Genomic DNA, 13150 nt, shown 5'->3' with positions numbered 1-13150 from the left:
GCGGTGATGGTCATGAGGGCGGGGCTCCGGGGGTGTCCTCCCCTTAGCCTCACGGGCTGGTGGAGAAGCTGCGGCAAAGCAGATGCTCCTGCGTTCACTCTCCAGATGATTTCATTCTTATTTTGCTTTGGTCCATTGACATGAATATCTGTATCTGTAAGAACCAGCTGCTCTGAGTAAGGATATGCATCCTCAGGTTAATTTACAGAGACAAAACATGGAATTGCGTTCAGCTGTCTTCTAGCAAGTTCTCTCCTTTTCACCCTTCATGGCGCTCCCCCATCACTGGCCTTCTCTCTCATCAGCTTTGTCTCCTCACCGGTTTGTGTATCCCCTGCACTTCTTTCTCTCTCTTGCTTAATTTTCGGTGACCCCTTCTTGAACTTGCAGAAGCATTCCCTGGTATCATCAGGGCAAGTACAGGAAGTGACATACATTCTTAGAGGATCAATGGTTATATAGTACAGGGTTGAAAATCTAACAAGCTACGGTCCCAGAGCAGAACTTTTGACTGTACCTGTCCATTAAGGCAAAGAAGCACATGGAATTTTTTTTTTTTTAATTGAAAGGGATTTATTTAAAATCAACTCTCAGACCTCATCCTGGGCTCAGAATATGTTCAGTTTGGTTTTCTGAATCACATCAGGGTTGATTCTATTTAATTGTCATTGATAGGAAAAGCTGATGATGCTATATTAAAAATAACAGCTGGATCCTGAGTCATCCAGGAAACAGTATGTTGTGTTGATTGCGTTGACTACTGTTACGTGAGGGTGTGGACCAAGACAGTGTAGAATAATTAAGAAAAAACAAGGACTTAAGTAAAATACCCCTTTTTATTTAACACTCAGTTAACCGGAGAATTAACTAAAAGATCTCATTCCCTTAATCTCGTGGCTGGACAGTCTTTTCCTTTCATTAGTAAGATAAGTGACTACTGATGGTTTGTGTGTAAGTGTTCAAACTTGGCTCTGTCTGACGTTAGGTGGCAGGCCTTCTGAAGCTCTGCTGAAGATTTGCCATGTCAGGCCTATGACAGCATAATCCAGGACTAAAGGCACTGGTCCAGGATATATGAAGAGCTATGTGTAGTTGGGTATTGAATCACGGTCAGAAGGGAGGAGGAGGTTCTGAAGCATTGAGAAGAAACGTGTCATTGGTCAGAGTGGACCTCGGACCTCTCGGAGGCAAGCTCTGTGCCTCTTCACAGCTGCCACTTCCCCTTCCTGACGTCCCTGATCTTTTTTGTGGGCCCTGCAAGTAGGTGCCCGTGGTCCAGTCACATGTGATGGTAAGTCGTACAGCTTAGTCTGGAAGGGAGGTTGGGGAAGGTCTCAGAGTGCACCCCCATCCCCATTTCCCCAGCTCGAACCTTCATTGTCTTCAGCTCTGCCTGGTCTCCCCGTGACCCCTCCAGTCTCGAGAAGCCCGAGTCTAGGGGAGTGCTGGAGATTTGTGTGCTTAATATTTGAAATAATATCAGACCGAACATTCCAGGCAATCAAATCCTTGCAAAGAACTCTGGCACTGCAGCCGTGGCATCAGGCTTAAAGAAAAGAGCCGAAGGCAAGCCCGTGGCTTTTCCGTCATCACTTAGGCAGCTTTTATATCCCACGCGGCTGCCTTAGAGAGTGTCCTTGTCCAAGTAGGCTGTGCCTTCCAGATAAATTTCTTCCTTCTCCTGAACTATGAAACACGCCGATTTAGAAATCGCTATCACCACTGTTTCTGCCCCTTTCAAATGGAACAGCTGAGTGCAGAGTGAATCAGGCATCTTCACTTCCAGCACTCCTCGGCGTTCAGGAGTCACCTCCTCTTGAAGCTTGAATGGTGTTGGCCTGCACTTTTCCTCTTGCTGCTTAGGGGAGCCCGGTTCCTATGTGTGAACTGTCCAGTCTTTAGCCTCGTGGATGTCTGTGCTCTTGGAAGCAGAGTGAGCTGTTAACAGAACATACCGGTCTTTATTTTGAGTGGTGATTCCACAGCTAAAAACACAGGTAACCTAATTGGCTTTACAAAGGTTGGTTTACAAATCTGGTGTTCCCAGTGATTCTTTTTTTTTTAAATTAATTAATTATTTATTTATTTTTGTGGTACGCAGGCCTCTCCCTGTTGTGGCCCCTCCCGTTGTGGAGCACAGGCTCCGGACGCGCAGGCTCAGCGGCCAATGGCTCACGGGCCCAGCCGCTCCGCGGCATGTGGGATCTTCCCGGACCGGGCCAGTGACTCTTTTTGTTCATGTTTTTCAGTTCCCTGCAAGGCACCTCTCTTTTGGACTTGCCACTGGGAGGGGGCTCTCTGTTGTGGAAGGGGATACTCGGGCGGTGAGAGGGGACTCCTTCCCTGGTGGACGGCAGGGATGTGCCAAGACACTGCCCCCTTTGACGTGGCCTCTATGCAGATTCTCTCTTGTCGTCCGTGTTGGGTACCTCGCCCCCCTCCACCCCGGCTGTAAGTGATACAGAACTGTATTTTGAACTTTGGATATTTTATGTTCCGAAGGCAATTGGAGGGACTCCTGCTTATTAATTCAGCTTGTAAAGATCAGGGTGGTTCTGGTCGGTAGAAGGATTCACAGGAAATGCCACAATAAAGCGTTTTGAATTCTTGGAAGTTTGTAGGCAGATACTGCGGTTGACTGAGTTCAGCTGTCCAGATGGGGAGTCGGCAAACTACAGCCCGCGGGCTAAGTCTGACTGCCGCCTGATCTCGCAAGTAAAGTTTTACTGGACCATGGCCCCGCCTGTTTATTTCCGTTTTGTCTGTGCCTCTTTTCATGTGACCAGCAGAGTTGCATAAATACAGCAGAGACCCTGTGGCCTGCACAGCCTAAAATATTTACTGTCTGGCCCTTAATGGAAAACGTTTGCCTCCCCCTGCATCAGATGGTCTAATCCCTTTCAAAATAAGATCACCCCAGCATGCTGTGAGTCAGCCACAAGTTAGGTAAAATTTAGATAAAGTGGATGCCCCAGGCCACAAGGAAGATGGTGGCAACACATTATACGTGTCTGTTGGGGATGCCCCGCCAGTGCCTGTGCCTCCTGCCTCACCTCTGTCCCCAGCTTCAGGGAGCTGCAGACCTTAGGACGTTGCCGCCTCTGAAACTGACACTCTTCTCTCATCGACCTTTGTTTAATGAGCGTTCTGAACCCTAAGAACTTTGTGTAGATTGAGCGCTGTAGCTTGTGGACCTGTTTCGGTGGAGCTTAGCCTCTCTGTGTCCACGGGGAAGTCACCTGTACACCCAGAGCTTCTGCCAGCAGACCTCAAGGCCGGGAGCCCCGGTCCCGACGGCTAAGCAGCAGAGGCGAGGGAGGAGTTCATTTCTTTTTTTTTTTTTAACATCTTTATTGGAGTATAATTGCTTTACAGTGGTGTGTTAGTTTCTGCTTTATAACAAAGTGAATCAGTTATACATATACATATGTTCCCATATCTCCTCCCTCTTGCATCTCCCTCCCTCCCACCCTCCCTATCCCACCCCTCTAGGTGGTCACAAAGCACCGAACTGATCTTCCTGTGCTATGCGGCTGCTTCCCACTATCTATCTACCTTACGTTTGGTAGTGTATATATGTCCATGCCCCTCTCTCGCTTTGTCACAGCTTACCCTTCCCCCTCCCCATATCCTCAAGTCCATTCTCTAGTAGGTCTGTCTTTATTCCTGTCTTACCCCTAGGTTCTTGATGACTTTTTTTTTTCTTAGATTCCATATATATGTGTTATCATACGGTATTTGTCTTTCTCTTTCTGACTTACTTCACTCTGTATGACAGACTCTAGGTCTATCCACCTCATTACAAATAGCTCAATTTATTTTCTTTTTATGGCTGAGGAATATTCCATTGTATATATGTGCCACATCTTTGTGCTCAGCGTAGCGCTAGGCAGGAAGGGGCGGGTGTCCACGGCGACCTGGAGTTAGTGGCTCGGTGTCTCTGATTTGGTAAAAAAACGAAAACAGAAAAACGAATGGAAATGGCTTCAACATGGTGATCGTTAAATATAGACCTTAATGCGAAGTCTCCGGAGAGGGGGTCTTGGAGGCTTCCTGTTGCGGAAGATCCCGTAGATGCTTCTCTAGACTCAGCCTGTCAATCGAGCGGATTTGGCTCTGCCTATAAATAGCTCAGTACAAAATGCTGCCTTCTCAAATCTGAGGGCTGACATGTGCTCCTCAAAGGCCGCACCCTTCTCACGAGGGGTTACCTGAATGCCTAAATATGGGGCAGCCCTGGGAGCGGGGATGTTTGTTGGAAATCGTGCAGATAGTTGCAGGGAGCAGATTGATCGTCATGGCACCTACGGAGTGAAATCCAGGTTCTGTCAAACAACCATTGAAAAAATATTAACAAGTATGCACAGCTTAGCTATTTTCAGTCTCCTGTTCACTGGCAATGATGAATGATAAAGCTTTCTTCCTAACTTCCAGTCTTAAACCAGTAGTGGTTAAAATTTGGTTTTTGAATCCCTCTCCGAGTATAGCCAGGATGAAAAGTTTCTTCGACCCTTTGAACTTTTCATAACACTGGGCTGTTTCAAATGTTGTGACTTGAAATTTGGAATAGCCTGGCCTGGTTTCGACTTGTGAGTCAGAGGACCTGTTAACAAGAACAAAACTGTTTTTTTGCCTGAACATATACAAGCTGGCCATCTTAGTATACACCAGGAAAATGTATTTTGGGACTGACACTTTAATTTTCTATTGGTATTTATGTTATATATAATAAACCTCCCTAAGGTTCATTACAGGGATTCTAACAATGTGTGTACCTGTATACACACACTTATATACCAAAATTTATATACTTTGAAATATAAAAAGTATTTGCTCAAGCTATCAAAGTCAACCCCAAATTTGTTCTTGAAACAAAATGAAGGTATTGGATTTCCATGTGGGAATCCCAAAATGTTGTAGTTTAATGTTGAAATTGGTTGTTTTGGCTTAGAGAGCCTGTTTTTTAGAGCTTGGGGTCTTGTTGCAAAATCATGTGTTGAAATTACAGTGTGAAGTGGAGTTGCCATATTGTTTTATTCTACAAATCATCACCGCAATGAATTCATATCTGGTGTAGATTCTACCAGTTCTATGGTAATACAAGAGAAGTGCTTTTCTTCATGTAGAAAAGTGTATTCATTGTTAACATTTTAAACCCACACTTTGACAGTAACGAACCAGACTCTCTTCCTCTCCACCCTCAAATCTTTGTTTTCTTTTCCACACCTAGTGTTACTAAATTTTGCCTTCTAGCCTAAATCATGCCTTTGACTTTTTTTCCTCAGTTATTCCAAAAGATCCCATAAATTCGAGGCCATAGGCCACCTTAGAGTCATTTTCTTGGTTAAAAGTTACTCATATGGGGTCGTTACACTAGGGATCTTGAAATGCCTGATTACAGTTTCCTTTCCGGTTGTCAACAGGACTTAAACTAGTGGGATTTTGACATTTATCTTCTTTTTAAGAACCTGGTGCTCATTAAGTAGAGGAAAATTTTCTGAAATAATCTAAGTAATCTTTTGGGAATTCAGACTTCCATTTTATTTATTAAAATTTTTTTTTAGATTTTATTTTCTTATTTTTTTTTTTTTTTTTTTTTTTTTTTGCGGTACGCGGGCTTCTCACTGCTGTGGCCTCTCCCGTTGCGGAGTACAGGCTCCGGATGCACAGGCTTAGCAGCCATGGCTCACGGGCCCAGCAGCTCCGCGGCATGTGGGATCTTCCCGGACTGGGGCATGAACCCGTGTCCCCTGCATCGGCAGACGGACTCTCAACCACTGCGCCACCAGGGAAGCCCATTTTCTTATTTTTTTATACAGCACATTGTTATTAATTATTTTATACATATTAGTGTATGTATGTCAATACCAGTCTCCCACCTCATGGTTCCCCCCTTGGTGTCTCTGCATCTGTGTCTGTTTCTGCCTTGCAAACCGGTTCATCTGTACCATTTTTCTAGGTTCCACATCTATGCGTTAATATACTAAAATTTAAAAAAAATTAAAAAAAAATTTATTTATTTTTTGGCTGCGTTGGGCCTTCGTTGCTGCGCACGGGCTTTCTCCAGTTGTGGTGAGCGGGGGCTACTCTTCCTTGCAGTGCATGGGCTTCTCATTGTGGTAGCTTCTCTTGTTGTGGAGCATGGGCTCTAGGCGCGTGGGCTTCAGTAGTTGTGGCTCGCGGGCTCTAGACCGTAGGCTTGGTACTTGTGGCACACGGGCTTAGTTGTTCTGCGGCATGTGGGATCTTCCTGGACCAGGGCTCGAACCCATGTCCCCTGCATTGGCAGGCGGATTCTTAACCACTGTGTCACCAGGGAAGTCGCCAGACTCCCATTTTAAATTAAAAGCATTTGTGACCATTTCTTTTTTATGCTAAAATAAACCCATATATTGTAAGTAAAATGATTCTGAAATTATTTGTTCTGAGAAACTATTGAGGTTTTTGATACTGGAAAAAGTCCTTGAATAATATTACATAAAAATTGAGAATTGGGACTTCCCTGGTGGCGCAGTGGTTGAGAGTCCGCCTGCCGATGCAGGGGACAGGGGGTCATGCCCTGGTCCGGGAGGATCCCACATACCGCGGAGCGGCTGGGTCCGTGGGCCTTGGCCGCTGAGCCTGCGCGTCTGAAACCTGTGCTCCGCAATGTGAGAGGCCGCAACAGTGAGAGACCTGCGTACCGCAAAAAAAAAAAAAAAAAAAAATTGAGAATTAGTACCTTATGAATTAAACAACCTTTTTTACATTTAAATATTCTTAGACATTGAATATATATGGGAATCACATGATCAGAGTATTTGAGAAGCTATATATCTAAAGGAAGAGATCAATTGAAATATTCTAATGAGCCTCATCTCATAATTTGTTAATCACATCTAAAAAGCTTATTTAAAAACGTATGTAGTAGAACAGGGAGATCAGCTCGGTGCTTTGTGATCACTGAGAGAGGTGGGGTAGGGAGGGTGGGAGGGAGATGCAAGAGGGAGGAGATATGGGAATATATGTATATGTATAGCTGATTCACTTTGTTATAAAGCAGAAACTAACACACCATTGTAAAGCAATTATACTCCAATAAAGATGTTAAAAAAAATGTAGGGCTTCCCTGGTGGCGCAGTGGTTAAGAATCCGCCTGCCATTGCAGGGGACATGGGTTCGAGCCCTGGTCCAGGAAGATCCCACATGCTGCAGAGCAACAAATAAGCCCGTGTGCCACAACTACTGAGCCTGGGCTCTAGAGCCCATGAGCCACAACTACTGAGCCTGAACTCTAGAGCCCATGTCCCACAACTACTGAAGCCCGTGTGCCTAGAGCCCGTGCTCCACAATAAGAGAAGCCACCGCAGTGAGAAGCCCGCACACCACAATGAAGAGTAGCCCCCGCTCACCGCAACTAGAGAAAGCCTGTGTGCAGCAACGAAGACCCAACACAGCCAAAAATGAGTAAATAAAATAAATAAATTTATTTTAAAAAGTATGTAATATATAATAATATATAAATAATAAGAGTACCTCACTAGATACCAACTGAAACATTTTTGTCACATGAGGTCAGTTGAATTTCATACTTGCATGTAGATTGAGATTTTAATTTATTTGTTATAGTGTCAGCATACAAGTGAGGCTCATACAAGCTGCTATTCATTGCCAAAGTGGTTCAAAAATCATAATTTAAAAATATTTCTGCCCTAATTGAGATTACAAGTGTTTTATCAGGTTTGAATAATTGGCAGTTATTTTACTTAATGCCCAATTTAAAAAATTTGATATTTTGCTTTTACGTAATACGGTGACATAGCAATTGTCAGGAAAGAAAGGGTCCTATGTATTTTATGTAAATTACCTAAAAGAGAAGTCTTCATATATGTTTATATTTTTCGTCCACTAGAGGGCTCTGTTGCCCTTTGATACAGTTAAACAAAAGCGGTAGCATCTCAATGCAGTTTTCTACCTCTCAGCCGGTCTTGCTTTCATTTTTGTTAAATAATGCCTTTTACTTTTCTAACGTATCTTTTAGGTCTTGTACTTCTTGGTGAAAGAGTTCAAACTGAAGACCGTTACTAGTGTCATGTTTGTTTCTTCCTTCTCTCCCTCCTCCCCCGCCTCCCGCCCCATTTTTTTTTTTTCCTGGTATGAAATACCAGGGATGAAGAGATCCATTTAATAAAAAGGTCCATTGTATTCAGGGAGCAGCCTGTTCTGCCAGACTACACAAGGGCATGTGTTTTCATGACATTATTGGTTTTGGGTGTGCTGACCTATCAATAATGTGATTTTTCTTTTTCTAAGTGGAAATTGTTATATTTAAATATTAATGCCTCTGTTTAAGGTTCATTTAGAAGGCCTTGGTGATCTAATAGTTTTTTCTTAGAACATAGCGTTCCCCTGCCCCCCCAGCCTACCCAATGTTATATAATTTATTGTAATTAGATTGTTTAATAATATGTTTTTGTAATAGAAAAGAATGTGTCCTTTTGGGCTTAGTGTATGTTTCTTAACTAAGAGACCATATTAAAACAAATACTTAACATGAAGCAAACAGCCAGTATCTGCACGTACAAGATCTTAAGGAGGGCAGTTTGCATTTTTGGCTCTATAACCAAAGTTTGAGGCAACCCATTAATTGTATGCTTCAGCTTTCAAACAGAAATTTGGCCCAGAGAAGGAAAACCGTTTTGGCTGTATAAAACTCCTTATTTTAAAATGGGGACAAAATGAATACACCTTATTACATACTTTTATGTATTATATATTCTTCTTTTTCTCAGCAACTTACTTTTTTCTCTCTTTAAAATGAAAGAACCAGCAAGCACCGTGAATATACTTTTGTAACAGTGCAAAAACTCCTTCACCAGAGTTAACATATTTTGCTCGTTTGTTTACAGATGTGTTCTTTGTCTCTCCAATAAAGAGGGTTAAAACTAGATGGCTATTGTGGGAATTATTCCAGACTTGGTGATGAAGGGCGTGCCAGCTGTTGGAACCCCCTTGACCGTCTCTCATTTACAGTGACACAGCCCATGTCCTTTCTTTATTTTCTGCAGCATATACACAAAATGTTCAGATCCAAGTCCTCAGCCTTTTCCAGAATAACATGGGGAGGGTGGTCAGTAGAAGGGCCTTCTTGCAAAGATCTCTTAAATGAAGTCTCCGATAGATTGATCAAAAGTAAATTCCAGAAATCAGAGTTTCTTGCCTGAATTTATGATCTTCCTTTGGCTTAATATGTAACACAGCATTTCTTGAAGGGCCCGTCTTTATCTGCACCTCCCCCCTCCCCCCCCCGCAAATGAGCTCAATGGGAAGTGGCCTTCTATTTAATGACTTGTGTGACAGGGCTGGGATCTAATTGTTTGAAATCTGTGTTACTTGTTCACCAGGCTGTGCTGCTTGGTTTTCTGGATCCTTCTTGTTAGAAGCCACACTGAGATGGTGCTGTCTCTGAAAGCAAGTCAAGGTCTCCTCCCTGGACTCTGAAAGGAAAACTAAGACAGTGTGCTCGAGCAGGGGGTGGGGTGTGTGTGGACAGTGTCCGTGTGTGTGAGATGGGGTGTGGGAGACTCACTGCAGTGTTTTTAATATTCCTCCCTAGGGTAGGATGGGAGGACTAGCAAGGTGGGTGGAACCAGGCCTTTTGCTGGAACAAATGATCCCCTGGAAAGAGGGGCAGAATCAGAATCAAAGAACTTTCTTGTGTAGTTGTATGGAAACTGAAGTTAAAACGAATAAAATATTGTTCATTTTCACCCTTACCTCTGAAATGTACTTAATGATTCCAGATTACTATTTATTGATCACTGTAATCTTGTCTCATATTGATAGCTTTTTAGAATTTACGAGTATTCTGTACCTGCTGTCTTATTTAATTCTCGCCACCGTGCTCACAGGTACCCTGACCTCCAGTTAGGGTGAAAGCACAGAGAGGTGAGGTAACTTGCCCGAGGTCACACAGCTCTTGAGCCTACCGAACTAGAGCAGAGAACTTCGGACTCCATGCCCGGGGCCCTCTCCCTTCTGCTTGCTGCTGCCTTGCTCCAAGGAGCAGTGCTCAGTCCTGCCCAGGCTCTTCCCAAGCAGCTTAGCCAGTCTGTCTGAAATCAACACATTTATCTTAATGAATCTCCGAAAGCCTGCTCTGGGCCAGCCTGTGTGCTGAGTGTGGTGCCTGTTGGGAGGGGCGAGGCTGATGTGATCTCTGAACTGCTGGGTGATCCTGGATTAGTACACGGACACTTTCTCTCTTGAGTTCCCCTTTGGTGTTAGTTTAAAATAAGTTTGGGGAAAGAATTACGGGGAATGGAAGCTGGCATTTGTCAAACTCACATAAATTCCAGGTGTTAGGCTAGAATTATTTATTATTGTTATAAAACATGTATTCCTTATGGAAAACTTAGAAAATGCAGAAAAGTAAAAAGAAACATAAATGCAGATAAGGAAAAAAAATCACCCCAAATTACTACCAGCCAGAATTAACTGTCAGTAGATCGCATATATGATTCTCAACATTTTCCCCTTCCCTTCTATTGTGATTTTTCTATTTAACTGTGGTTATGAGCATCTTTGCCTGTCGTAGAATATTCTACAACAGCTTAAGTGGTTGCATAGCCTTGGATGGTTCTAACCATTCTCCCTCTGTAGCACATTTGGGTGGATTTCAGCTTTTTGATAGCCATGGAATGGAGATGAACATTTTGTAATTAAATATTTGTACCCATTCATGACTATTCTGTAGTTTTATTTTCTGGAACTGGAATTGCTGAGTCAGGGCATTTGTTTCCTAATCTTAAAATCTTGGTTTGTTTTGTCGAACCACACCCCTGGAAGCTTGTACCAATTTAAACGCCCATTTGCCCTGCATCCTTGCCAGTCTTGACATTTAACATTTTTTAAACAGTATCCCTTAAATTTGCATGTCTCTCTGATGATTAGATTGATCAGCTCTTCCGATGTTTGGCCATTTGTGTTTATTCTTTTATGAGTCGCCTTTCCGTCTTACGTGCGTAACTATTGGATATGTATCGATTGCTAATTGATTGCTTGATTCATGTGGCAAGATTTAATTTTCAAAATGTCCCTTTGTCTCCGAAGTTAATTTATCTCAACGTGTCTATTACTTTAAGTACTTTAAGTACACATTCAATCTTGTGACCCAGAGGCAATTCGTGAGAAGAAAGTTGGCCTCACTCCCCAGTCTGCTTCACTACAAACTTCTAAGTCTATATCTTATCTCTTACACCAGCTACAAATCATGGGCACCGCTGCTTCATCCCTGCATTTAAGGAGGGAGCAGCCCAGGAAACTCAAAATCGGCCAGCGTACGATGGAGGTTGAGTCTCAAGATAATGCAGTAGGCGACAATCAGTTCTTTGGGTTTTGCAGATTTCCCCCCAGATCTTCTATTAATGGTAGTAACCCCTCTTCAGAGCTTTTCTCTGCATTATCTCATTTGATGAGCCTGGCTCCCGCGTGGCGAAATTGTACCACTGCTGAAAATAGCTCTGCTGACAGGGGAAAGCTTGATAGGTAGTTTCTGTCTGGAGAAGCAGCAGGGTGCAGAGGAAGGGATCAGGACTCAGGAAGCAGACGTGACCTAGTTTCCACACCTGGCCCCACCGCGACTCATCGAGTGACTTGGGCCCCATTACTTTCCTTCCCTGAGCGCTCGTTTTGCATCTGTGAAACATGGACACTATTTGTACTTTGAACAGTTTTTTTTATATATACTTTTTTATTTAAAAAATTAAAAAAAATATTTTTGTAAATACTTTTTTATTTAAAAAATTTTTAAAAAATATTTATTTATTTTTGGCTGTGTTGGGTCTTTATTGCCCTCAGCAGGCTCTCTCTAGTTGCAGCGAATGGGAGCTACTCCTTGTTCATTGCAGTGAGCGGACTTCTCATCACAGTGGCTTCTCTTGTGGAGCACGGGCTCTAGACGTGTGGGCTTCAGTAGTTGTGGCAGGTGGGCTCAGTAGTTGTGGCAGGTGGGCTCAGTAGTTGTGGCTCGCAGGCTCAGTAGTTGTGGCGCATGGGCTTCGTTGCTCCGCGGCACGTGGGATCTTCCCGGACCAGGGCTTGAACCTGTGTCCCCTGTATTGGCAGGCAGATTCTTAACCACTGCACCACCAGGGAAGTCCCTGCACAGTTGTTAAAGATGGGAACTCCAGAACGCCCAGGGAATTGTCTGCCGCACACTGCAGGCAGTTAGTAAACTGTAGTCATTTCGGGAATGGGAGGCAAGACGATCAAGTTACTGACATCAGTTTGGTATTTTCCTAGCTTCCTGGTTCTTGGGTCCTCAAAAGGCTGCCGTCATATCTGCGAGTTTGTCCTAAAACGACCTTTCTCAATAACTGTTTTAGGCGTCTACTTGTCTTTGGTATGAAAGGAAACATTTTAGATATTTTTTGGTTGGAGGTCAGATGGTAGCTGCATCCAGGAAAAAGAATCAAGTGAAAGAAAGAAAGGAAAAAAAAGGTTATTTTTCTCGCAGTCAAGGAGGAAAAAAAGATCTATTAAACTTGGGGGGAAGAAAGGAAGGAAAACTATTAAACCTTAAATGAATGCATCATAGTAACATCTTTATTCCAAGAGTCTGGCATCAGAGCCCTGGTTCACTTGAGTTTGTGATGGTTTATAGGACTGCCTGGAATATTAAGTATAAATGTCCAGCTAAGCTGTCCCTTTTACTTGAGACTACCGAAGAACATCTCAGTGTGTGAATAGAATTTTATCAGCACTTCAAAAGGTATGATGGGTTTTATTGGAGACCACGGGAACATGTTAGGAGGAGAATTGGCTGTGAGTCAGGTGGACGTTAACTTTTGTGACCTAAGGCCTGTCACTTAGCTATCTTGAGCCTCCCTTTCCTCATCTGTAAAATAAAGAGACTCATACTTTGTCACCCACTCTTTATTTATTTATTTGATATTGGAAGATAGCTGATTTACGACATTGTTTCAGGGGTACAGCAAAGGGAATCAGTTATACTTACACATATACATATATCTATTCTTTTTTAGATTCTTTTCCCATATAGGTTACTACACAATATTGAGTAGAGTTCCGTGTGCTATATAGTAGGTCCTTATTAGTTATCTGTTCTATGTATAGTAGTGTGTATATGTCAATCCCGATCTCCTAATTT

The 13150-nt window shown here is 43.1% G+C and overlaps 1 protein-coding gene across 2 annotated transcripts in view; it reads left to right on the top strand.

Annotated features, from left to right (window-relative positions):
* Positions 1-13150, top strand: part of WWOX (WW domain containing oxidoreductase) — a 983360-nt gene that overhangs the window by 13272 nt on the left and 956938 nt on the right. The window lies entirely within an intron of this gene.

Source organism: Mesoplodon bidens (genome assembly GCF_964165515.1).
Source record: "Mesoplodon bidens genome assembly, chromosome: 18".
Lineage (NCBI taxonomy): Eukaryota > Metazoa > Chordata > Mammalia > Artiodactyla > Ziphiidae > Mesoplodon > Mesoplodon bidens.
This window is presented reverse-complemented; position numbering and strand designations above follow the sequence as displayed.